Source organism: Varroa jacobsoni, unplaced genomic scaffold (assembly GCF_002532875.2).
Source record: "Varroa jacobsoni isolate VJ856 unplaced genomic scaffold, vjacob_1.0 scaffold_718, whole genome shotgun sequence".
Lineage (NCBI taxonomy): Eukaryota > Metazoa > Arthropoda > Arachnida > Mesostigmata > Varroidae > Varroa > Varroa jacobsoni.
In genome coordinates this window covers 262694-288355 of record NW_019213620.1, presented here as the reverse complement: position 1 = coordinate 288355, position 25662 = coordinate 262694, and the positions used below count along the sequence as shown (strand labels likewise).

The 25662-nt window shown below is 41.6% G+C and overlaps 1 long non-coding RNA gene across 1 annotated transcript; it reads left to right on the top strand.

Moving 5' to 3' along the window:
• Nucleotides 1-10: 10 nt before the first annotated feature.
• On the top strand, nucleotides 11-22472 carry LOC111262972 (uncharacterized). Its single transcript, XR_002681959.2, has 3 exons — nucleotides 11-286; nucleotides 1173-1290; nucleotides 22091-22472. It is a non-coding gene; the product is annotated as an uncharacterized LOC111262972 (long non-coding RNA).
• Nucleotides 22473-25662: the final 3190 nt, after the last annotated feature.

Genomic DNA, 25662 nt, shown 5'->3' with positions numbered 1-25662 from the left:
CTGTCTTTTCTACAGAAACACGATGCTTGCAGTTAACTAGCCGATAATGTTCTTTCCTAGGATATACCAAGCCACTTTTATCATTTATATTGTCAAAGTGGCTTGGCATCGTTCGGCACGGTCATCGTAATGTTATAGACGACAACTGTTATACTAAACTAAACACCCCCATATAAAGCAAGGCTGGAATGAACTCGGACTACGAGACTTCTGTATCATTGTGATTTTTCTGATTAGCAGTTCGGAGCGACAAACTGAAAGCGATCAGAATTTGACGCCGTGGAAGGTAACTTTATAAAAAAGAAAAAAAAAAAAAAAGGAACTACAAAAAATATCATCAGTTTTTTATTATTCGGTTCCGATTTATGAAATATAGCTCTAATATGAAGCATCGAGTTTGATAATTTTAGCCCCGCGTATAATATCTAATGAATATGTTAAATTGTATGAAATGTTGAAATTGTCGTATGCCAGCACAATCAGTAAAGATGGCACTGAATCTGATGATGGATTAGGTAAAATTTTTCAGGACTTGCCCAATTAAAACGAAAGCGATATCTAATTGGCAGAAACAGATTTTACTTAGATTTAAATCAATCCAGGTTCTGTCGATTTTGATAACTTTTGCACAACGTACATTTGTTGACGCGTTAGGACCGGAATTTCATGGATATTGGCTAAGTTTTTAGATAGAGATATATAGCTGACTGTTCTTGATATTTATACTTGGCTTCTGAAATACCCAGGATTCAATTTTTGCTCCTTACCCGTACGCACGCGGTTCTGTTTTCGATCATCGTCTGAAAATACGTAAACGTTCACTAAAGATGGGTGTAGGTTAATCGCTTGCATCATTGCGCATATGCTGCCCCGTAGGGCCATAGTTACTACTTGTCAGACCACAAACGAGCTCGATCAGCATTCTGGCACGGTCCATCCACTAGTATTTGCTACATATTAACTAACTGCTTCATGTTTGAATAAGGATGTGTGTTTTTATTTCGCTATGCCTATCTCAAGAAAGTAAATTTCGACGATACACTTCTACGACCGGCGATACTACGCCCATCTGAACCCAATCACCTAACCCGTTTCGATTTTACTGTTTATGAATCCCGAAGATATGACATTATGAAATATTGTACAACATCCTTCCTCTGATATTGGCGCAGGGCTGGCTCGTAGCTGCACAAGTTCGTTAACTATCTGGGTACATTGGAACTTACTCAACATCTTTAGACCTCTGTCCGCAACGGCACGATTTCACGGGACTCCTCTGTGCATTACAAGGTAACATTTTTCTAGATTTTAGTACCTCTATGTTTCGAATTTTACGTCCGGTGTCGCCGTTAGACATTTTACCCGAGGGATTTCAGTGATCTAAAGTGAACCAGGTGGCACCCCCTAATTAGACTAACGTTGTCCTAGATTACAGTTTTGCAACATAATTTCAACAACATAAATATGGGCAAATAACATCAAATGACTGACTATTTCCACAAATGTATTCTTAAAATTGTCACGTTCGTCTTATGCCGCATCCAATTTTATACTGATAGAGTCTATCTAGTAATTTGTTTGGCCTTGCGCAAGCTCTTTGTGGGGTGGGTGAGCGGTGGGACTGTAACTTGAATGAAATGTACGAAGGTAAATTTCGACACCTTTAAGGCAACACTTGGATAAAATCATAGATCAAAAGCAGTCTACGTGCATAGATAAATACCTTTCGACCCAACTACTCAAACTATGGAGTTTTGATATTGGAACTATGGAAATATTGATTTGAAAAATAAGTTAAAAACCCAATATGCAGTGCAGGCTAAAATCTCTTATATATACGAATGAAATTGCCAAAGCGTCTTAGAAACATAGGTTATGTTATTATGGAAGCTACCACAAACGCTCAACTTGGCCATTTGCGTGTTTTATCGAAAGTCACAATTAACGTCATCTGATTGCCATAAAACATCGAAAATTTACCCTAAAAAACAAGTACCTTTTAAAGATAGACTACTTTATATAGGCGTGATGCATTAAGTGCAGCTTAATATTTAGAATAGAGTAAAATGGTATAATGAAATTCAACGGTGCTATCTCTCCATAGAAAGCATGTAATACGAAATAGTATTTCACAGACCAGTTTGGACCTCTAGCTCATTGTCGGATCTACGCATTTCGATAATGACAAAATCCGTACGCTGGCAGGTCTATAATTCCCGCTAGTCCTTGAAACCCTCGCATGGCAGATTAAGCTAAACTGTTAAAACGCTGAGTATGACGTGATAAAAATAGATTGTCCGCATAAACTGTTGTGTAGCATTTACGTATTGAGAGTTCTATGGACGATGTTCAATGGAAGCAGATAAACAAGGAATAAGTGTTACAGTGCAAGAATTTTAACTAGTATTATTAAGGCTTTAATGGCTTATATCAGACCTAAATATCTAAAAGATACGAAAAATTCAATCGCTACGTAAAATTGACGTTGACCTTACTTCATTGGCATAGGTAGTGGAAGCATCTCACATCCTATACAAGGACACACATCGTGTTTCGAAAGAAAACGCCTCTAAAATTATCGGAAGCTTATTGGGCAATTATTTTGGCCAACGTACTTGACCGCTTGTATCAGTAGGTATAACGAACTTCTGTTCAACAGAGCCGCATGCTAAATGTCACTTGCGCTAACCTGATTTGTAAATCGCCTTTAAACTGGACGCGATAGGCACATCACACACCGAAACGACTCCACAACGAGATATGTTTTCTTTTTCTTGAGAAAAATGCAAATGTACACCCTATGGAAGATTTCCCGCGTTGTCGTGGGAAGCTAGTGACAATTTAGGCTGCTGCGGTCGACCTTGATTGTTGTTACATTTCAAGCTTGAGGGGGCACTTCAAAACATGCCATACAGTTAGTCTGCATCGTTAAGCGCACGCTTTTTTTAGACCATTTCTTGTTTAGTTCATAGTGACAAACGAGAAATTTGGTAATCAATGCATATAAGATTTGGACGGCAACAGTATTCTGATTTCGACTTGTATTCATCTCTTTCTCCTAACGATTGACTTAGACACCGAGTCTTTCTCCCCCTAAGCAACAGTACTGGTGAACTAGACCCTTGTATAGATCACCGTTGATGTATCGGTGATCTGAATAATGAAGTTATGTTTTGTAAATATTTGAGTGATTGGCAGAAAAACTCGTGGGTACCACAGCGAACGAGGCGCACCTAAACATCTCTCGATTGATGAACCTCTCCTAATTGCAAGGAATACGTTTTATGAGCCCCAAAGCCCCACACGATTATGCATTCATCCGTTTGTATAACTAGAGGCCTATTTTAGTAGAGGTGCCTTTTTGAAGATTAATCAAAAGTCCGTATGAACGGTAGCATTCAATTTTCTCCAGTTACATATCTGGTACAAAAGAAATTCATTGACAGTTGAAAGGCATCTACTGTGATGATTTTTATAATTGTGCCTCAATTGTCCTACCCTAAATAGTACTTCGCACACAGCATGCTATTACGTTGTACCTTGACATGCTAAACGGTGCGTATAAACATATCTTGCAAATCTACTAACATTGATATTAATTAAAAAAAAAAAATACATTAGTAAATATACTAAAAATGATCTAGTCACTAAAATAATTTGGAATTTTAATGGAATAAAAGAGATAACGTACCGGAAGCAAATCTTACTTCGTGCCAACGATGTTGCGATATTCCGAAGTTAAGGTCAAGGCTAAAGTTTGCCTGGGGTCTTGCAAATAGTCTATACAAATACTAAAAAGCATATAAGAATGATCGTTTCGTCATGGCAATAGTTACCATGTGTGCTTCTTTGTGATCAAAGCTTACGATCTGGGGTGTTCAATTACTGTGAATAGCCTTGCGAATTAAAGTGGGGCAAATATTAATACTACAGAAAACATTTACTAAAGCACATATATTGAGCTATGAACGACGAGTTTCCAAAGAACACATGACAGGACTGACGATACGTATTTTAAGGATGTGGTTTTTACTTTCTTGGAATTTGGCATCGTAGAAAGATAAATAGTATGATAGCTAGATATTTGAATTGTTTTGATGTGGTTCGGTTATGAAATGATCCAAAAAATCCAAATGATTCCAAAGATATTCAAGTGTTTTTACATATACCGAATAGCCGCCCGGGTCATCTTTAATAAGCGTACTTATTCAGCACAACTGTTTTAGCTGTTTCAATGGCCGCGCTTTATTTCAGAGCCGAAACTGCTCGCAAGTCCATGTAAAAACATCACCATCAATTTTGTTTGAACGAATAACGACCACGATCGAGTTACGTGGGGATGGGTTAAAGTATCGCTAAATTACGTTTCGTACATGTTATTTAATTCGGGATGTTTCGAAGTTCATAAATCCTCGTTCCGGAACATGCCCACACCCGTATGTTATCCTGTATGGCGCATATCTATTCGACATCATTGCTATTTATCTTTTTATCACATTTTTGATGTATGCGAAACAGTTTTTTTTTTTTTTTTTTGTTTTTTTGTTAAGCTCTAATATGCTTAGAAGAAGTATGGCGGCATGATATTGCCTTTATTGAATAATATACCCAGAGAGTGACTACTGTTTGGAAATTTGGCCTCATTCCCGACGGAGATCATGGGCGAGTCAATGGTTGCTTCTGCGACTCATTTTTACAGCCAGGTTGAATATGTTTCAGCACTGAAAAATGGAAGACGGCCTCCTGCTACGTTCTAAAACGAACTCAGGAGCAAGTCGTGCCGAGCAACTTCCTAGGCTTTGTTTCCTTGGGAGAGTTTTTGCCTGGCTTTAATGGCATGAGAGCAAGAAATTCATAAACATTTCGAAAAATGGTTCACATACATACATATGTATAGACGAATTTAAACGTGGAGAAAATAGTACTGTTAAAAATTCATGCACACTTGTACCATTCTAATTAGTCGTGCAGTCCGTTACTGGGTTGTATACATGGGTATAAACCCATTTCCATCTTTCCAGCAGCCGCTTGCTGAGTTGTTTTCGATTAAGCAAAGGAATGCGTGTTTCTCCCAACGGGACAAAATCGGACAATGGCTAACTCCCGCTCATGTTCCGAAGACGAACCTCGTGTCCCATCTGTGAGGAATTTGTCATTCTATTCTATAACAAAATGGGCTTTGCTTTAGTATGAAGCAAGGCGGACAAACGCAGGTTCTCTACAATAAACTGGGCCCTGATAGACCACTGCTATGCTTAGCGTATGCTTTGTACCCATAGCATACTGTTTAAGCTCAGACATACAAGCTCGGGCAACCACTCACGTGCTTACTAATGTAGAAAATATCTAACGAAAGACGGGGGCATAGCGAAGCTCTAACTTCTAAGAGCGAAGCTCACTGCTAAAACGTCCCTTCCAAGGTCTGAAGATTTAATATGCCTTTCATTCTGGTTTGGGCCCTTTACATCTCTATCTCTTCTCAGTGACAGGATGTGCGTCCAGTGGAGTACCGGCTTTTACCGCTCATCGTTGAGCCTTTAGGTTATTATTATTCTGTGTACCGTTATAACATAGAATGACAGTCTTCTGTTCTGCTCGTGTTCACAGAGTATGACGATATACTCGTGAAGAGTGCGTTGCTAGTTATTGAATGGCGAGAAAAGTACGGTTGCATCCAGCATTTGCGCATATACATGTCATACACTTTTAATCAATCAATTTACTTTCTCGTCTACATAAAAAATGTTCCACGGAAGGTTTGCCGACGCAAATTCTAAACCGATGAATACTCCCAAACGCTTAATGCGGTACATAACAAAAGAGACGCGTTATTTCCAGCTGTAGTCATAGATGTATCTTCATGCAGGCACAATGTCTCTTATGACCCCCCAACCACTGCAGCCGGTGAATAGCAGTGGGCTGTGCTTAAGCTCTTCCGGGAGTCGAGATAGCTGTCAAGTTGTCACCGCAAGCCGCAACTGGAACAAATCCAGAACTAGATAAGGACCGAACAGCTTTCACACTCCTAGTCTTACCTTGCTATCTCGAGCCGTCACGAGCGCTCATCGGCAATCATGGGGTCGTTCCCGAGCTTTTGAAATAGTTAGGACGGTTATCAGTAGAGCGGGGTTATTTGCACCTCCTGAAGAAGAACAGACTTGTCTGGTATGTCTGTTCTTCTGCTGAATGCGAAAGGAAGATCCACGCCGACCTGAAGATGGTCGAGAAAATATAATAAAATGCAAATAGCTCAATTTGGTGACGATGGGCAGGTGTTCCTTGAAGGTAGAATAGGCCAAGGCTGGGCAACGAACTGCCTGAAAAAAGCCCTCATCCACTTTAACTTTATCCCCCCCGCCCCCACTCCTTTCCCTTGTATCCCCCGGGTTACAGTCGAGCCGACTTCACACCGTTCTTCCACCTGCTGTCGCGCAATGGTCGCACATTGATCTCGATCAGAGCCAACAGCTTCCTGTATAGTAAATACTTGTTAGAAATGGTTGAGTTGTGAAACCGGTAATTTATTTTCTTATACAGTTGATTCAACTAAAATTTGATAAGGCACAATCTTGAAAAATGACGCCATTAATGTATACCGAATACGATCATCAATCCTATGTTGATGGTCCGGGATTATGTTAATGACAAATATTACTTCGGCTGAATGAAAGGCAAGCAAATATTGTGTACCTGTTTTCCATAACTATGAGAACGTTCTATATATGTTGTAGGTCTGCAGGTTAATGTGGCTTTACCGAAAGTAAGATCAGATAAAAATGAACTCTTTTCTTTCTTCACTAAAAAACTGAGCAACACCTTTGCATACATTTGCTGGTTGCGCAGATATTCGAAGGCAGTATCAATCGAACGATTAGAACTAACCAAACACAAGAGGTTTGCATATTCAAATAAGGACGGAAAAAAAAAGTCGCATTCGTTTCGACGACCAGCACGCAATATCTAGCAACGTCAGGTGTACGCAACACGCAATAACCATGCGTGTCGATTGAATAATTTCGAGGTAAAACTTAGCTTGCTATAACAAATTCGATTCGAAAATATTCGCCGTCCTCGTAGGACGAAAGTGCTATATGAAACACCCTTTTCCCGAACAAATATGGAACAAGTTACCACAAAGACTACCTGATACCTTACATTACCATCTAACACTTTTAAGCTATAAATTATTTCTAATTTTCAAATAGTCCTGACGCTAGTCACGACGCTATCCAATTTTTTACTTCGAACATGAGTTGCCTATGGATACGGCAGGAAGAAACAATGTCTTTCATCACACTTCTAGTCAACCTGTTTTTCTTTTTATCAGTTTAAAAAAGAATAGACATTCATGTTTTACCAATTAGGTTTTCGTCCACTAATATATTTAACGTGTGTGTAATGTGGAACAGAGCAAAAAGGCGATCAAGCAACAAAGCGGATATTGGGAGGTCAGTTGAACAGCCGAGGTGATCAATACGTACGTTCGACGGCTGCATCACTAGGCGATTTGTCAATATTGAGCTATGCCTTACACTATCGAAGGATATATATGGCGCAAATTTCCAATACCTTGCTCATTCCTGAAAGAGACACAACTGTATACCAACTTGTGTCCAAGAACACTGTTCCACCCAGATCTCCTGTAAGAGGATTTGTTTAGGTCGTAATAAGAACGGCTGGATTTTTCGGAATTTATGGAACGGCAAATCTTTCCAGCACTGAATGGTAAATAAGAATAAGCCTAGAGACGTGCCAGTGATGTTGTCAGCCCATTTTTTTTTTAGCGAGACTTTTGCTACAAGGGAAATTCGAATAGAGGTACGTTCATCGTGAGCCGAACTTGTTTCCAGTATGTATCGTTTAATACATTGACATAGCAGACTTCTCTGAGGATGGACCTTTATATCGAAGTATAAGCTACAACCCTGCAAGAAGGCAGGGATTGTAGATGTAGATGGTTTACAAAGGCCTAGTAGTTGGACACCTTGCACGTTTCGTAACTGCGTTTGCAAATGAAACCACCTTTTTTTTATACGATAAGATAGCAGCGATTGTTCAAAGAACACGGCTGCTTCGTATACTCTGCATATATTCCAGTGGACGAACATATCTAATTGGCAACAACCTATATGAATTGGGTAAAAGGGAGTTGCGTTAACTTACGCTAACGATATTCGTTAGAAATCGCAAAGTATTGTAAACCACACATATTGCCCGTAGGATAGGATAGGATAGGATAGGATAGGATAGGAATAATCAATAGGAATAATTGCTGATTATCAATGTTGCGAACGAAGGAAAACAAGCTTCTTGGAGTTAAATAAATATGATGCGTACACGACATATTTTCCACAGGTCATGTAAACATCTATAGTAAACGGCATCTAATACTAGTGCCAGTTAGCATCATAAGAACTTTTGATAGTAATAAAAAAAAAAAAAACAGATACTCAAGTTAACGAGCTGATTCAGCTATCTGGTTTGGCTGCATGTTTCTGAATGGTTTATACACTAATAGACAATATATACATATCCTGCCATTATCTAGCGCGTATGCCCTAGTCTGTCAAGCGAGATGATAAATTGTCTGGGCCGGCTTGTCCAACGTAAAAACCCGCAGTCGAACTGCAAGCGAAAAATCCAAATTGGATGTCATCATCAAGAAGCCCTGCGGAAAAAAATGGAGCCAACAAAGGAATATACGGACAGGCAATGATAGCTGGCATCTCAGAACCGGATTGTGAGAAGCCAGAGGACCACAAATGTTTAGACGAAGCGACACACAGTCTAAGCTAAGCGAAACATCTGGGCGTTTAGCAACCCAGTGGGGCTAAAATAAAACTCAGGAATAGAGTGTCAATAGATAAAACTGATGAAATCGTTAAGTTAAATCGTGTATCAATATATGAATTGAAGTTATGTGTCAGTTCATATGTAGTTTTTGAGTGTTAACTGGACTAAGGTTTGCTTGGTTCGAAATAATCTATACGCACTCATGTGGTCGTTTGACCACATGAAGCAAAATGTCTGATGACGGATTATATGTGATGCCGACTTCTACACGTTCACGTAGCGGCAAATCACCGTAGCTGGAACAGTGGTTCAACTTGCGAACTATTCGGCTTTGCTGAAAACCTTCACAATCTATCTGAGTAAAATATGTCGAAACACTAATTTCAATAGTAACCTATAACAAAGTAATAGTTTTTCGTGTGTCTGCCTTATTGAAATCGAAAATGAATTCAAAGACTTTTTTTTTAAAAGAGCTTGAAGTTAAGTTAGAAAGGACAACAAAGGACCACACATACATTCAAGGATTTGGGCATTTTATTCCACGATCGAGGCTCAAAGCAGATCAGTTCAAAAAAAAAGTACATCATACGAAGTACAAAGAGAGGCATAAAGGCATAGTGTTTTTTGCTTGCTTATATAATACTGCTGGTCCGAAAACAACACCTACCAAGCGTAAACCTAGGTCTTATTTTCTATGGTTCCACTGTAATAGTTGAAACAAGATTTCTTTCGGGAGCTTACGGGCTGTCTAGCACAAATGAATGGTTAACTATATAATAGTTACTAACAAATAAGCATTTTTTTAATTCAAACTTCATTGCTTGTTGACGTTATGCTTTGGTGTGATCGCCTCGTACTCTGCTGTGAAGTTGTATACAGCACATTAGATTGCAGTGGGTACTTTGTGATGAAATTAGGTAAGACCTCAAGACGTTTAACTACAGACAAGCGTTAATGCTGATGTGCAGGACATGCGCGACTTGCTTCACGGTCTGAAGATTAACTAAAGGCAAACTGTTTTAAGTCTCTGTTTGTTAAATCGAGTCACAAAATGGCATCGAACAAAAGGAGGAGGCAATTTCGCCGGCAATATAGGCAAAGCAATAGACTCCTCATACTCAAAATGGACATCAGCAAGATATTGCCCGAAAACTGGAGAAGCTGGTTAAGGCTGCCAAATACCTCACATTTTGAAATAATTCCGTGAACATTTGACAGTAAAAAATGTGGTCACTCGAAAACGACGCACGAAAACTACGCTTCAAGGACACCATGACCAAGGGAGACCACAATAGCCTCGGCCTCCGTGCTTCAGTCGGTTGATCGTTTGCATAACCTGAAGAGGGCAATAGGTAACGTGGTAGTTTGATTTTCCTTACAAACAAGCCAGTGGTATAGTAATGCATGCTAACTTGAATTTGTAAATTTGTGGGGAGGGGGTGCCTCTGGCATACGCTAAGACGTCGCTATTCTAACTTATAGAACTTTCCATCGTAGTAAGTATGTGTTTGTTCGCTTGCTGAATAGCTATGAACAAGTTAAGAGCATGTTGAGTCAGTGCCGTTGGAGGAACTGTACTAATTTTCTTTATTATGGATCACTTCAAATTTCTAACTCAAGATTGTTGGCTTAGATGTATCGAATTTTGTGTTTCCAAATAACCAATCAATTATCCTAGTTGTCGGCTAGCGTGCTGACTCGCAATAGCAATGTTAAGGAACGCCTCAATTGCGGAGAAACTTAGTTGATGAGTATGTAAGCATTTTCGCGTAATTTTTTTCTATGAAAATATAACTGACACCATGCATTTTGAACAGGGTTCTACGAACCATTACAACTTACCTAAGTTGGTAGGTTTTGGATGTTTTATGTTAGGTAGCTAAACCCTTTAGGGGTTACTTCAAGCGGCTGGCAGTCAGCATGACACGAAGTAAGCCTAGGCCATTACGTCGTCCTCTACCTCAATCTAATTGGCTCAGAAATTTCTCAAAATTTTAAAAAGTTGATGGGACTTATAAATTTAAGAGAGAAATTAACTAAGAAAGATGACAATCATTTTATAAAAACATTCGAACGAAACGAAAGAGAAACGTACACGATCACCGTGATACAAAAAATACATTCAAATAAAATTCGTTCACAGATAATTGCATTTGTCATAGTTATTCCTTACGAATTGTTTAAGCCTTAAGAAGAACCTTCGATTGCCTGGTAGAATTTTATCTACTTAGAGCTACACAAAACTTTTCCATCTTAGGCCTTCGCGACATTAGCTAAAACGGACGCAAGTCGTGCGAGGCTGAAATTCGGCCTCGAAAAACATACTTCTATCAAATAACCACGAAATAACAAACATTTAGATCGTACCGTTGGCAACACGCAGCAATTCAGCACTAACTACACGCGTAGCTTTCAAGAGGGATTTGTGAACCGAAAAGCATTTTGGGCAAACGAAAGGTCTTCTCTACGTGTACGTCTAATAATTACTATTAAACATAGTTAAATTTGATTTCATATGATGAGTATGCCATCTATATTTTAATTAACACGGTGTCTTTTCGCTATACAAATGGAGATTCCAATGTAGACCTATCATTTGGGCAAGTGATAAAGATAATGGAGAATCAACAAGATAATAGTCACAGTTGGCTGAACAGGGATCCTTTGTGGAGAAGCGAACGTAAACCCAGTTTACGATGTCTCTGACCTATCTCAGTAGGTCGCACGACGCAGAAGTTGTTTACTCCTAGCAGGAGTCACCGTTTTCCTATGAGTAGTGTGTCCTCCTGTACGCAAACAGGCCCATTTGCCAATCAGCTGCCACGATGTGTCTTAAGCTACTACAAAAGCCTTCCAGGCATGTAGACGCACCCAGTTGAGTCGCTTGTGACAGGGAAAATAATAATAACGACGCTAGATTAACAGAGAAGATGGCAGCAGACGATGGGTCTTAGCAAAATTATCCCTACGGCTGAGCGCGGCTACTGCCTTTGCGCATGCAGGAGTTCAGCCAAGCCGGAAGAAATTGCGAAGCCAAACGGCCTTTTACAGAGCAGGATATATATAGCTAGCCAATACATTGTCTTCATTGAATATGGCTTTCGTTTGACAGGCCTGACCGCCTTTGCCGTTGATGGCTGTCCCCGTAAAAAAGAATCAAGAATAGCTTTATCAGCTAATAAACGTCACTGTCTATGGACACTGAGAGCTAAAAGTACAACTACGTTATAGCTCGTGTATAACAATAGTGTATAGGCTTTTTCCGTTTGTTATATATTTAACAATAAATATTTTCTATTTCGGGTTTGCAGCTGAAGACGATCATCTTTGCTCCATCTCTGATCATCATCTTCGCTCGCCAAATCCGCTCAGGCTTTCATGCGCAAAAGACTTGCATTCGAAACCGTGTCATGTCTTCTAGCTCTTCCTTTAGGCAATATATTTGAAATAGCGGTCAATTTTTCTAACATCAACCAGTTAATGAATTTACCTATATGAAGTTAGATGTTAGTTGAGGAGAGGCCTCTTTGTGAAATCCGTGAGATTGCAGTTAGCGCAATTCTATTATAGCAGGTAACTTAATAAGCCATTTTAAGGTAAACTGTCTCACATATCAGTTTGTTTCGACAAAAACTCTCTAGAGTTCCGTACACAGGGAAAAGTGATATGGAAGAAATCGCTTCGAAGAGGGTATTGCGCGTTTCAAAAAGATGTTTAAGACAAAGAATGGAAGATAGTCGGTCAGTCAGTTTCAAATGTGCATATCTGCATATAAGTACAGTGTCTATATACAGTAGCGGCTTCTCCGGCCTGGGTACGAGGCAACTAAACCTGGTTGGCCCCGCCGGTTCCTACTCCACCTCATCTCAAAGAAAGAGCACGTGATCTGAGTGCTTTACAAACGTCGCGACTCATAGCGAACCTCTCCCTTCCTCGTTCCAGGTTTGGCTTCGTTTTGATTGACAGTAAACACCAGTCTTCATTGACCATGCTTCTAGACGGCGTTCGTGGTCATTGAGGGTCCGTTCGGCCATCTATTCTCAGCCCCTCGAATAGCCGTTCATTGTAATGTAGCTATATGGTTTCAGTGCCGTGGCCTGGCCTGGTTTGACATATCTATAATAGTCATTATATTTGACTACAGACTGTTGGTTGCAGACAGAGCAACTATATGCCATCGCTGCTTCTGCCAGTCATGCCGACTCCTTCTGCCCCTACGAACAAGTCCTGCTACCACTGTGCCCATGAACGGACGTGCTTGTGAAGGATGTAGACAATGGTGGCACCTAACAGTCGCTATATGGCACGCCTTGAAGTTCAGAAACGCCACTCTGGGCGGGTGCAACTCGCTATTCCGCCCGACCGATCGGCCTACTAACCGAGTGTTAGCACAGAGATCGGAATATCTTGCGCTTCCACAAAAGGAACCAAGGGTGATACGTCCCTTACTCTTAAACCGCCTGAATTTCCTGACTATTCTTTTTCTGTCGTCCGTTAGGAACGAACCGACGCCTGTCAGCAAAATCAGTTAGAGAATGCGTGAGAGAAAGAAGGGGAGAGTTTCTTTACGATCCCAGCTGATATGGATGGAAGTTGCATGAAACGCCACCAACGCCGCCAGCCCCGTTTGTTCACTGCTGGCTGCTCCACTTTTGAAGTTACGGGTCAATTTTACTGCAACTGCTGCGGGGGTAGGTGAAGACCAACGGACGCAAGACGGCAGGAGCCGGGAGGCGGCAGCAAAGCAACACAGATGCAGCAGGAACCGCCTGTCTTCGGCTGCGCCGATTACGTGCTCCCGCATACCGAGTAGCCGCAGTAGCAATGAGACCCTGCCGAGCCACTCTAAGTCACATTTCGACACAAGGTCCTTTGTCCCGAGCTCCGCCGCTTCGGCCGTCGACCTACTCCTTACAGCGGCCTGGTCTCAACAGGAGCGGCAGCAATAAGCGTCCTACTACTCTTTTACTCATAGAACAGAAAAAGACAGGGTAGGCGGGTGAGCGTGCAGCTGACCTGCGTGCCTGCCCGCGGGGAGGCAGAGCACAGAGCCTTAAACAACCATAGGTGGCATAGTTGGCTCTGCGTGCTCCCACCTATTTCGGTTCCTATTCTAGATATACGTAGGGGCTTGGCTGGCGGCACGACGATGAACACGCCCGACACTACCAAACCAGCATCTCCCAATTCCAAAAGCATTCCCAAACCAATCCCCTTTTCCCCTTAAAAAAGAAAGAGAAGTCAAAATGGTCTTTCTCTAGACCTGTTTTCCATGCGGCACTGGTTAACCTTGGTGAAGCCTATGGTCGGCCTTGTGTGTACCTATGTGTCTACATGTATGCCCGTGTGTAATGTGTATGTGTGTGCTTGCATGTATTCTTTTCTTCTGCGAAGGTTGCTGCCTACCACGACGCAAATGCCAGGCAATATATCTCTCTGTATATAGCGCCGTTATCCGTAAACCGATGTGAAGCACAGTCCTTTATTTAGAGTAATTTAATAGCGAAGTGCACCGTAGCGTGTTTTCATAACGTGTGTGCATATATATATCATATGGGATACATAAAAATGCTATTAGGTTAATTGTACAGATGTGTTGTCTATAATACACACCGAATGCGCTCGTACGTACTTGGCTTTAACAGAATACCTACCGACTAAGTTGTTAAATTAATTAGTACATGTTGAGCTAAGAGCTTGAATCGAGAAATACAACGGAGCGCCAACTGAAAGCCGAAAAACAATGGACGACCAACCGAAACAGGCATTCATCAAGACGACATCAACGACTCAGACGGTAATCGCTCTCTAGTAGCAACAGATTTAGTAGTTTGACTCAGTTAGCAGCGGAGCATTTGCCGATTGCTAACAAAGCAAATGATAGAAGCTTTTAGGCGTCTAGAAGATGACGGTGCTAATGGCAGTGATAACGCTGCTACAGGATCTTTTTGTCGGTAACAGTGGTGGCCAGCAGATGCTATAGTATTCCCACCTCTTTTTCCCGATATCGGCCAGTCATTTACCCCAAGTGTAGAGCGAACGCCCGGCACACAGCAAACGAATGGAAAGAACACAGGGTGCGCGGAACTCGAAATATATGACTACTACCATCAACAGTAGTAGTGGCGGATATAGCAGATCTCCAGGCGAGGAATCGGCTTGGAGGGTGAGTAATAAGTGGAGTAGATAGATCGGATCTAAACAAGTTGACGGTTGTTTGCTGCTGTAGGGAAGTAGGAAAAAGGAGCAGAAGGGGAAGAATAAGCGCAGAGAATCCAGAAATCGCACAGAGGTAGTACTGATTGTGCTTGGTGGATGGTTCGACGGAACCAGTCAGTTTAAACCAACTCGAGACCAATGTCAGCGCCCATTGCAAGCGGGTTTGGATGTATACTGTGTATATGCAGGTTGCATGCGGGTATGTCTGAGCGCCTAACTGTGCACGCCCTCCTTTACTGAGGGAAAACGCTCTTTTACTCTTTCTCTCCCTTTTTTCCCTCATAGCCACTCCACTCGACAGGCGTAGAAAACAGGGAAGCGAGCCGGTAGCCATCTAACAAACTTTTCAATTGTGTGCCAAATGCGTTACATGGCCAGCTTTTTTTACAAGTCGTTTTCTCGTTTTTTTCTTTTTCGTACTTGGCCAAACATAAAAATCACCACACAAGGGCCTAAAGATTGGCTGGGCCGTGAGTACTCACATACGGGTATCTATAGAAATATCTGGACCAATTTGCTGCCACCCTTCAGGAGTTACTCGAGATATTGTGGACAAAGCATAGAAGAGAAAAAAACTAAGTGTTGCAAGAAACTGGCTGCCAGCCAAGGTGTGCCTAGTCCTTCCGCTCCTGTCAGGCCGCCCGTCTTTTATTGCTTCTGATCGTACATTATATTTCAGTGGCTAATAGGAGAGGGAGCGTTGGCTCAGTCGGTGTATGCTGTAGCGCTATAGTAGCGTGTTGTTGATAGTGACAGGTGATTCCGACGCCGACTACCGAACACTACATGCGGATGAGGGAGGTAACCTCTATAGATCAGTCTTCCGTCCTAGAAATCAGGCGAAAGGTATCCTTTTGTCAGCAGTGTCCACCAGCAGGCCACGATGTATCTGTCTCATTTAGATAAAACAAGTCACTGATTATGTGTGCTGCAGCAGCTCTGTTTCTGCATCCGCCTGTCTCTAGGCCTGGCCCGCGCCAACTGGTCCGCAGATACCGATTGATTCAGGCGCCAACAGACCGGATCGTTGCTAAATCAAAATCACTAACCGTTACAAATGGCAGCTTCGTAAGAATGTAGGCCTAGAAAAACGTACATTATCATCGAATGCTTCACGGGTAAACTTAGTTGGGTATATTGAGATCCCTTGGTTGCATTGTTGGCCCTAGAAAAAAAATGGTATTTCAGATTTTTTGATTGTACCAAAATTGTAGTCAGCGATATTAAATGCCAATTTTTTTGCACTACAGGAAAACAGTTCAATGACAAACAACTTCATGCACCCCTCAGGGTACGTACTAGTGGGTCTTGTAAAAGACTTTTTACGTTAAATTTACCCGAAAGCGTTGCCTTGCATCGACAAATATATGATTAGAGTTTTCTTATAAGTGTTTTGATTTGGGAATCTATACAAATCTATGTAATATGGAAATACAAGTTAACCTGGACCCAGCGGCAGTAAACGATGTGTGGCACGCAAATACGAATTTTACACTTTCATTTTCCATATGCACGCTGAACAGGTTTCATTAAAAAAAGAGTAGTAAACATTATGCAATACAATTCTACTAAGTTTTATATTTAACTGGCGGGCTTCATCTTCTGCCTACTGATACCTCACTGAGAGCTTCAGGCGTGTGTCGGATTGTAGAGAAGTAGGAGATATTCAGTTACCTCGTTTGTTTTCAGCGTTGTTACCAATAGTGCGAGACGATTGATATATAGCAGGTGAAGCAACCGAGATTCTACGTGGTAGAAAGGTAATATCATTCTGAGTACCCTCTGCTGGTAGACGGCTGCAATAGAAGTTTTCAGACCGTTACTAACCCCATTTTATTGAGAGGCTCTGTAGACGCGCTCGATGCAAATTTATCGGTCTCTGGATGTTACCGGCAGGCTTAACATTTTTTGATAATTATTGTTCTGGTTTATACTACCCAGTGTTTCATAACGAAAAACAAATCAGTAAATACGAGTGCATATTTCTACCAAGAGATCATAAATGGCTTTTGGTAAAATGAGTTCCAAATTACTGTGTTCTCGGCACCTGGTCAAATAAGCCAATGCTGATACGCACTTAAGGCTCAAAAACATTGCCGGACTTTACGTCCTAAAGGAAAACACCGTTTTATTTTTGGACATTAGAGAGTATAATCTACTCTACCGACACCTGTATAAGCTATCTTCACGTTCATAATAAATTTAATGAAACTTATTCTGAACATTGGCCAGCATATGGAACATCTGTAAATATCAGGATTTCATTCGGATACGCTGCTGGTAAGCCTTACTAGGATAGGATAAGGCATAGACTTATTTTTGCGTTCGTAACTTCCATATATTTTTATCCTACTTAGTATTCATTTCCCATTTTAAACAGGTAAGTTTAAAATAAAGAAAACGTTTTTTATAACGCCACATCCACACCCAAGCTTTTTAATGAAAGTGCTATTAATAATCAAAATCACAATGACACGTTTCCACTTTGACCATTCGACGATATTTAATGTTTATAAAGGCTTTTAATGAATATCTCGGCAGGTTATGCTTCGCATATTCTCTGATCTAGTGACGTTGCTCAAGACTGAAAAAGCCCAATCTTTGCTTTCACAGCTTCGTATGACGCGTTAAGCTGTAAAACGACAATGCGTGACTGTAAGAAATTGTAAACAAAGAAATGTACATGTTTACATTTAGTATGTCCTAGGAAAGATAACCAGGTATCACTCTTTTTCAACGACAGTATGCTATACATACGAAAGCTGCAGTTCAAATATGGCGTATACGTACATACGCGGTTGTCACTTGGCCTTGTTGAGCCTGCGATTCAATTTTACTTGAGAGCGTACAAGTTCAGATTTCCCGTTGAAATATGACAAAACCATATCACGAGCCAAGCTCAACTTGTTGCAATCTCAGGGGAGCTTCAGGGTGAAGATCAATTAATTTTTCGATAAAAAAGACTTCACAAGGATAAGATCAAAGAGATGGAGCATTTACCTTGTTAAACAGTTTTTATCTTAGTATTTTCAAACTGTGGCTAAGTTTATATTACCTTCCATTAATAGAAAGTACATGTATGGTAGCGTACTTCTTCCAGCGTCAGTGTTCATTAATCTGTATTCAAGTTGAATAAATATACTACTACGACCCTATGTTACTACTCCGATCACCGACCCTAATGTTAAATTTGAGCAGACCAAGAAAACGTAATTGTTTGTATAGAAATAACCTATTTATTTACACATTACCACAATGACAGGGGCAGCACGTTTTAAGCTGTAGGATTTAAGACGCTCGCCAGTTGATATCTTCCGGTCGTCCCAAGCTAGAATGATTATATATTCAAGTGTGGATTTTAACTGCTGTGAATAATTCGTAGTCCACCGTCACCGATCGACATCTGAAGCAGAAAAGTGCTTGCGCAGTCTCTCACAAATCGGCGTAAATGTTTGTGGCATTCAGGGAACGGACGGACGACGTACATACACAAAGATACCCAGTAGACATGTGTCCATGTACTCTCTTATCGTAGCGGCAAGCCGGAGCATTTTCCTATGAAAGAACCAAACGGGGTAAGACGGGGCAACGATCTTCAACTTTCAATAACAAGTATGTTCCCTTCCCCTCTCCCATCCTTTTTCACACATTGCTTTCGAACGTTCGGTTGGCCCCTGTTCTAAACCATTTACCCAACAGAGCGTTAGCCCTGCCTCCTTCTCCCTTATACTATTTCGCTACTAATCTTTGCTCACAGCGAACTTGAACCCTGTAGCAGGCTGCCGTTCTCACGCGACCCATTTCTTTCCTCGCCGCTTCAGCGCACTTTGAAGCCTCTTCGACCAGAGTGGTTGAAGTGCTCTCTTTCGGGAAGAGAGTTAAGAGCCTAACGTCGGCCGCTACGCCCTAACGTAATGACGCCGATAGCAGTAACGATGGTTGTTGGCGCGGCTCGCAGCGGTCGACCCGTCGGGCGGGGTTTGGGCTGGCAACAACTAGCCGAACTGGTGTTCGACTGCTGAATGTATGATCGCTCGTGAACCATTGAGGCGAATTCGACACGCGAACAAACATACGAAAAAAATTTACACAATCACCGAAACATAACCTTACAACAAATAGATACCTAAACAGAGAATGTCTCGTAAGTTAGGGGATCAAGGGAAGAAGGTCAGTGCAGGATCAATGTCAGTTTGCCAAAAACGGCAACACAACAACGGTGCAAGACGAACAGAACAAGAGAAGATAAGAACGGAAGAGGTCATACCGAAAACATGCAGACCTGCATTGAGGTCAGGAAATAAGAACGACGGGGGCTGGTGGGGGAGAAAAATGAGACATGCGCGGAGTAAAAGAGATAAGGGAAGAGTGGCATTTCACTCGCATTTCTCTGTGTCATCGTTGTTGACTCCTGCGACGCTTCTCTTTACCAGTGAAGGTAACGTCGGCAAGGCAACGACGGTGGCCGTTTTGGGCGGTGAACGGCAACGGTGTGCTTTTGTTTGGTTTCCACGTCAACCGTCAAAGTGTTTCGACAATAACAGCAAAAAGGCCAAGTCTGGCCTGCGAATGACATTGACAACGCACAGAAGCGGTCGCTTGGGTGTCCGTGGAGATGGTCTTGGTGTTGCTGGAAGGCTGCTGGTGGTGGTCGGGGTCTTGGCCCTGCCGTTGCTCCCCTAGCGCGTTGTGACCAATGGAGACGGATAAAAGCCAGTCGGGAAATGCAGGGTTCACGTCTTCCTTGCCAGCAAGCCTTTCGCGCCACACGAAAACACTGTGCTGGCGGGAGAAATGCTAGAAAGACCACTGCTCGTTGTAGACTGCTTTGATAAAATCAGAGCAGCGAGGGCCTCCATCCAGAAGGGTCACGGTCAGATTTCACGGTCAGACGGCGATGGTGGCGGTTGTGGTGAAGTGAAAACGGCTCGATCTGAATACGCAATGTCAAAGGTTAGTCGAGAACAGAAGCCGAGGTAAAAGCGGCGTTACTCCTGCAGACATGGGGCCGAATGACTGGTTTGGACTAAGCGGGCAGGGTCCGAAGGAGCATCGAGCGATTCAGCAATGACATCAGAGCGGCAACGCGGGGCAAGAATGTGATACAAAGTCCTGGGAATGTCGAGAAGTGTAGATGTTTTAAAAGGTTCAAGTGATGAGAACCGTACCAGGAAAAGCGGGAATCAAGAAAACGACAGCAACGAGAGAAAGGACTCGAAAAAAGAACGAAAGGAAACGAAAGAAGGAGACAGGAAGGGCCATGAGAAACTTTTATGATTACGGTTGTCATTGCGGAACAGCCGATCAGCAGTAACAGTTCGTTTGTCTTTGTATTGGGACCGTTCCGTAAGTAAAAAAAAGTCCGTTAGTGTTTTGTTTGCTCCTTGTGCCATTACTACCGCGATATCGTCGTCGTTTTATGATTACCTTCACAAAGAAAAGTACAGGTTAAAAGTGGTGTCGCCGCAGCTGTTGGTCGGCTGCGAGTTTGAGGACAGAGAACGGACGATCAAGCGGTAGCAAATTTGGGCAACAACGATCAACTACTACATAATCCCTGTCAATCCGCCGCAAAAGGCGGCGTGTACTAGCCGCGAGAGGGCAGTACGACAATAATACGAGATGTGTTGAACTCAGCCTTGGCAAACAGGCAGAAGAAACATAAAAGTAACACAAGTATACAAACTCACAAACAGACATAGCGGAAGCACAGGAAGCAAAGCGAGCCACTTTTATCTAGTACGCAGATAGACAAACCGCCGATACATGGTACAGCATTTCTTTCGGTAAGGCTTTTTTGCCGGCCGGCAAGCAGGCGGACGAAGACGTGGTGGACTGTAGGAGGTGGATGTGCCGAACTGTAAAGTTTGGAATGACATAGTACCCAGGCGAAATTTCGATGACTACGTGATACTTCATGTATTCGGTTTGGCCCTTGGTCTTAGCTATCAGTGCTTAGGTATCGCTTTAGATCATAAACGACTAAGACGTTGTAGTTTATCACACTCACAAGAAACCAGGACACTCAATGCTTCTGTGGGTCTGGTCGCGTTCCGTCTAACTTTAGTACAATCACTAGCCCCCTACTAGGATTCTTACTTTGACGGGAGCCGGGATTGCCATCTGTTCCTCCATTTCTCTATCGTTACTTTTCGATGAACTTTTGATAGAACAATAGACCTCACTTGGCCCAACCAAGTTTAGGACAGGAGGAATTACCAGAAAGTCATAGTGGTCCCTTATCACATGGGTCACGGTGGGAACGCCTCCAGTAGGGTGGTCTGTTCCATAGCAGTACGCTGAAGTCGGCAGTAGCTGTGAGCTTAAAAGCATAGATATTCAGTGCAGTGTGAGTTCTTCGGTGCAACGACTGCATACAAGGCAGTAGATATCAGTAAATTTAAGGCTGTATAAAAAGGTATAGATTTCCGACTGATATGAATGATCCTAAATAAATTGAATGGCTAAAGTGTTCTCTTAAAGTGCTGTGGTTGGAGAAGGTAATGGATTTTAATCTACTGATAAACTGCAGTTGGTCCAACTAATTCCTTTAGTTTTTAATGGAATTTCTAGTTGTTGGGGGATTATGTGCGAACTATAATACTTTGGATGCAGCTTTTTTAAAAAAAAGCTTAAGCCTTGAATTGCGTACTGAATCTTTAGATTTAATCAGCAAATTATCATTTTTAATTCTGTTTCGAATTAAAAATATAGCGCTATATCGACCGTTGAATCAGTGCTCCCCATTGTATATCCCAGTATATTGCAGATGTAACCAAGCTTACTTTATGTTTAGCTTCTTTTATTTTTTTCAGAACTCTAAATGTTTTTTTTACATTTTAGGTGTGTATTCTGTGTGCGCTATCTCAAGATTCAGTTGTTATTACATTGTGTAGAATTAGACGTGCAAACACATACAACGCCTGAACGTACACGCTATACGTGCAGTGATGTCTTTGTAAATCGAATAACTCATGCGAAAAGTCTATCGACCATTTGAAGCTTAGTTGATATGTACGTACAACCATTGCGATTCCAGTCGTAGTCCGCCTTTGAAAGATGAATACTTACATTTCAGGAATTGGTCCCTGTTACGTCCTCCATCAGTGGGCGAGTATAGACCGGCATCCAGTCTTTTACTTTACATAATGGATCACTACATACCAAGGAAGGACAATCTTCAGGACATATATTATACAGGCTTAACTTCAGCAAATTAGCTTATCGTTGGGTTACAGATAACTTTGTTTACATGTAAAACGATTGATTTATCTACATTTTGTACAAATTGAATAAGGTTGTCCCATACCAAAAAGATCTAAATTTGCCATTTGTGTGTAATGCCTAGATTTGGTAGTGCCAAAATATCATGAAGTAGGGATTAGTGCAAGCTTCTATAAAATCAATGATTACTTACAAAATAAATCAATGGAATTCTATAAGAACCATGTCGACTATAACTGAGCCATATTACTATATATATATATATATATATATATATCTCATTCACATTCTGTTATATCGCTTTAATCCTATCATTTTATACATCTAACAAACTCACCAATAAAAGAAAAATTAATTACAGTAGTTTATATGGCCTGTGCGCCGTCAGTAAGAAGACAGTTACCGTTATCTGAAAGTGACCTTCATCATCCTGCTCGTTCTAATCAGCCAACTGATAATGATCAGTGAACGAGGAACCATTTCGTAGTACGGCAATAAATTGAGCATGCCAAAAAAATGTCTAGAACGCATAGCGTAAGGGACGACAGATCGGTGTCATAATCCACGACGGAATTCCAGCTGGACGACGGCGGGGGGGGGGGTAAGTATCAAACAGGAATTGCAATTCTGTTGATCTTTGTCCCACCAAGGTTCCTACAAACTACTAGTAGCTTCTTGAACCGTCAGTACGCACTATACAATACTGAAAGCTAAAGAGCTCTTTTCCATGCCTATAGAATCTGAACGAAGCCAAGGTGTGGACGGAATGCCACTATAGTTCGGACTCACATATAGCTTTTACACGAAAAATCTATTAGCCACAGATATATGAAAATCTTATACATTTAATATTGAATTTCCGCCATCGTTTGATGTTCGAAAATGTTACAGACATTTTCTATTCCTAGTTACTTTCACGTTTATAAAATGACAGAACGGGTCTGGTATACACTGTGCAGAAGAGAAAAATTATTCCCTCCGTTACATCATTTTGAAATTTTACAATGTCGATAAAGAGACAACAAAAAGCGGTATACGTACTAACTTTGCAGTCAATCCAAATGTAGAACACATTGCCTATTTATCAATGGTCCTTGAAGATTGCTGCACGCTATTTAATGCCTGCCTGTTGTCAATCGATACCCAAAATAGAGTAGATGCCGAAGGTAAGATTAAGCCCAGTTAACTTAAGTAACATAATAAACATTCTTTAATAACAAACACAGTCGCCAATAGTCTCTACAAGTTAACATGCACGCCTTTTTTCAATTTAGATGAAACGTAAATATACGACCTACAATGCTACCTAGACCGAAAAGATAGTCGTAGAGTAACGATGTTGAAACTCAGTTTAAACATGCTTTCATTACATGAGCACAATCAGTACCTGATGAGACTCTGTGCCACTGTTTACCTTGGCAAATATTGTCAATAAAGGCAAAATAATGGAACGTTGTAGTAGGCACTCGCTCGATATCAGCCAGAAGCATCCCACATTGCCAACAACAACAAAGCGAGTCGTTAGCTTTTTGTACATATATATTTTGAACGTCCTTCGGTGACCAGCCCAAACTTTGTACATCTGAGACAGCTACAGTGGTCTGTTTCAAAGTTGAACTCCTGCCGGGCGCACCACTCCATAAACGGTCAGGCCATAGCTTAGTGGCGATAATGAAATCCTTTAAGAACCGTAACGTTTTTATCAGATCATTAATTTTAGCAAGATAAGTACCAAGCAGCCCTTCCCTACACGTGCAACTACAGCAGTATGACGCGACGTCAAAATCTGGACGGCACAGCTATAATTTAACAGTAATAATTCTCTCCTTATTTTCGTCCTTGTTTTGCTTTTTCGTTCTCTCCTGCGTCTATTATTACAACGGCTATAGCGGTTTGCACCGTATGTAGACGATACGAACGAAGCAACAGCGCTAACGGAGAACAATCAATGGTTCGGAGGACATTAGGTAGGACTGAATATACCGTAAACAGCACGACCCGACCTTGCGGCATGTAGTAAGGAAGAAGAAGAAGAATATAGCCAAATATTATCGCAGTTGCAGTGCGCGAAAGCGCCACTGGAAGCAAAGGTACCGGTAAACACCGAATAACATAGTGGTACAGAAAACTGTAGCGGATCCGAATCGTCTGGCGGTAGCTCCGTCGAAATGATCTGAGTATTGAAAGTCTTCCAGGCTAAAGGCATTTGTCTCGGACCACTGTGTGCGACATCTGTGGCCGTCCTTTCTCCACGGACAGCCCGTATATACGGGATGAGACCATTCCAGTGATCCGCCAATGGCAGCGCAAAAGGCAGAGAAGAACACAGGCTTGCTTTTCTTTCGCTTATGGCGGCGTCTAGAACGAAGCTCGAGAAATAACAGCCGCCCGGCGAGCAGATGCCGGCGCGTCGAAAGGCACAAATGGCGATCAGCAGCAGTTCCTCCGAGACACTTTGCGTTACGCTAGTCACACCCCCTTTGCCCTATTTCGTTCTCCTCCCGTCATAAATCACAGCTATCAAAAACCATCTTGATCCAGCTACCCCGATGCTTCTTCTGTCTTCGTTTCTTTTCAATCAGTCACTTTGAAGGGGCGGTGTGCAGTGGCCCCTTCTTTTTTTCTCCGTTGTACAAAACAGATTTTCCAGCATTATTGATCTTCTTTTAGTCTCTCCCTTGTTTTTCCTTGCATCATATCATAAAATTTTATCTACCGACTTTCACCATCCATTTTCAATCGCAGCTAATATTCACCGTTATCCTTTGTCTCGATATATGACAAAAATGAGGCAGACTTAGAGTAGTCAGAACCAGCCTGACTAACTGAGGAGGGTTGTCGGGGTTATATATATGGCTAGCAAGAAGAAATTCAGAATCAGAAGCCGCATGTCAATTTTAAAGGCATGTACATAATTCTGATATCTACAAAATGTTAAACGGTAGTTTCTGAATCCCCCTCCCATACACTGCAGGCCATTATTGAAGCACACTAAAATTCCAAGGAAGTGGTCGCTACCCTGCTTTTGATATAGGTTTCAATGTAAAATCTATCTGCACGTCATAAAGGATTTCCGGAGCTAAAGTTTAAGATGGGTACTATACGGCCATCTACATTTGATTCTTCCGGTTGCCAATAAAGGGGATCCATAATAGGTTCTATAGTGGAAGTAGTTCTGAGAATATCCTCATGTGAAGAGTCAATGGTCGGGAATAATTTAACATCTAGCCAAATCAAATGTTTCGAACGTTACATAAGATTAAGAACATTACTAGGATAATTTTTATCGTTGCATGTATTGGTTGTCTTTTGAAGCAGAAAAGCTTGATCAGCTTCATGCTACTGGACCTGTTTAAACTGACACCGGCCGTTATTATTGTTCAAACCTGTCTGTTCAAACCTTCTGGTCAGGTTAATTAGTCTACG